Source organism: Eptesicus fuscus, chromosome 1 (genome assembly GCF_027574615.1).
Source record: "Eptesicus fuscus isolate TK198812 chromosome 1, DD_ASM_mEF_20220401, whole genome shotgun sequence".
Classification (NCBI taxonomy): domain Eukaryota; kingdom Metazoa; phylum Chordata; class Mammalia; order Chiroptera; family Vespertilionidae; genus Eptesicus; species Eptesicus fuscus.
This window is the reverse complement of record NC_072473.1, coordinates 124259586-124262280: the sequence shown is the minus strand read 5'-3', so window position 1 is coordinate 124262280 and position 2695 is coordinate 124259586.

Sequence of the window (2695 nt, the reverse complement as noted above, 5' to 3'; positions counted from 1 at the left end):
GCTGGGTGCCTGTCCGCTCAGGCAGCAGGCCTTTCAGAAGCCTCCGCCACGCCGGAGGCTTCTGAAAGGCCTGGTGCACCAGCGATCGAAAGGAAAGCGTGGGAGCTGGGTGCCTGTCCACTTAGGCACCAGGCCTTTCAGAAGCCTCCGGCACCTGGTGCACCAGCGGACAGGCACCCAGCTCCCCATGATCAAAAGCGAAAGCATGTAGGGGATCCTACACGTGCATGATTCAATCATGCACTGGGCCTCTAGTATATATATATAAGGCTAATAGGCAAAGTGTCCCCTCTGGACTTCAACCAGGAGAACAGGAATTCAATCGCTTGCTATGACGTGTGCTGACCACCAGGGGGTGGCGCAGAACATGCCGGTTGACCAGTAGTTGCAGGAGGGCACAGAGGGAGCTAGGGAAGGAGGAGGCAGGGAGGTGGGGAGGCGGGGAACCTGATCGGCCCTAATTGCCGATCATACCTAAGGACCCTACTCAAGCATGAATTTCGTGCACCAGGCCTCTAGTTGTAAATAATGCTGCAATGAACATGGGGGTGCAGATATCTTTTAAATATACTGTTTTCATTTCCTTTGGATACATCCTCAGAAGTGGGATTGCTGGATCATATGATAATTCTATTTCTAATTTTTTGAGTGTCCTCCATACTGTTTTCCACAGTGGCTGCACCAATTTACATCTCCACCAACAGTGAACAAGGGTTCCCTTCTCCATATCTTCATCAACATGTATCTCTTGTCTTTTTTATGATAATCATTCTAACAGATGGGAGGTGATACCTCATTGTGGTTTTGACTCGCATTTCCCTGGTGATTAGTGATGTTGAGCACCTTTGCATGTATGTGCCTGTTGACCCTTTGTATATCTTCTTTGGGAAAATGTCTATTCAGGTCCTTTACACATTTTAATTGGATTATTTGGGGGTTTTTGTTTTGTTTGCTATTGAATTGTAGAAGTGCCTTATATATCTTGGATAATAACCTCTTGTCTGATATCTCGTTTACAAATATTTTCTTCCGTTCAATAAGTTGCATTTTCATTGTGTCAATGGTTTCCTTGGCTGTGTAGAAGCTATTTAAAGTGATGTAGTTTGCCCAGGTGGTGTAGCTCAGTGGATTGAGCGTCGTCCCATGGACCAAGAGGTCCTGGGTTCGATTCCCAGTTAGATCATGTGCCCGGGTTGTAAGTTTGATCCACAGTAGGGGGTGTGCAGGAGGCAGCCGATCATGTGTCTCATTGATGTTTTTATGTTGTTGTTTTTATGTTCCTATCTCTCTCTCCTCCTTTCCTCTCTGAAATCAATAAAAAAATATTTTTTAAAAATAAAAATAAATAAAGTGGCCCTGACCGGTTTGGCTCAGTGGATAGAGCGTCAGCCTGCGGACTGAAGGGTCCCAGGTTCGATTCCGGTCAAGGGCATGTACCTTGGTTGTGGGGACATCCCCAGTGGGGGGTGTGCAGGAGGCAGCTGATCCATGTTTCTCTCTCATCGATGTTTCTAACTCTCTATCCCTCTCCCTTCCTCTCTGTAAAAAATCAATAAAATATATAAAAAAAATAAAATAAAAATAAATAAAGTGATGTAGGTCATTGCCCATTCTGACAGGCCTGAGAGAGGGCCAGGAGTATGGATCTATGTTGCTTCATAGGAAACTGCTAGTGATTTGGCTGAATGCTCATGACTTGGAAAGATCAGGGTTGGGGTTACAGAGGTTTGGGGAAGAGGGATGTGGATGGAAATCCCGGAAGGGCGGCCACTGGAAAGGAAACTCGTTATCCAGGTGGACAAAATGCTGTGCCCTGTGGATGCCAGTCAGCTTCTTTCCCAGCCACCCCAGTGCTTGTTCGATGGGGCCATGAACAAAGTGGCCATGGTGGCAAAGATGGGTTATGCATGGGTTCAGCAGCATAGACTGCCTCTCACCACGCCCAACCTGGCCCTGGCTGCCTCTAAGGGCCAAATTCGCCAACAGCAGAGAATCTTGCTGCCCACTCCCCTGGGTCTAGCCAGCCTCCAGTGGAGACAGCCAATCATGTGAAAGGTGTGTCACTGAGGACCCATACCCTCTAGGAGTGAAAGTTTGAGAAACTCCAGCAGGTGTAGAACCCCAACCAGCCAGGATGCTGGCTGAGAGCAAGAGAAATACGGAAAAGACTAGAGGCCCAGCCCTGACCAGTTTGGCTCACTGGATAGAGTGTCGGCCTGCGGACTCAAGGGTCCCAGGTTTGATTCTGGTCAAGGGCATGTACCTTGGTTGTGGGCACATCCCAGGTGGGGAGTGTGCAGGAGGCAGCTGATCGATGTTTCTAGCTCTCTGTCCCTCTCCCTTCCTCTCTGTAAAAAAATCAATAAAATATATTTAAAAAAAACATCCCCCCCCAAGTTTGCAGGGGCCTGAACCCTCACCCCTGCTCAAGGAGATCTCCTGCCCCCATGGCTTCTCAGCTTCACATGCCCAGCTCAAATCGGGATCCAGGTAACAGAGACTTGGCCGACAGCAGATGCCCTCTCACTGCAACAAGACTTGATGGAGATGTCTTGCGCCCATGATCCGGGGAACTGGGGTCTATGATATCTAAATCCAGCCTAGCACCAGGAATGCTCAGGGCCTACTCAAGAAGGCAAATAATCCTCTCCACTAATAATTACAGGGTAAAACAAGATGATTGTTAGAGTATTAA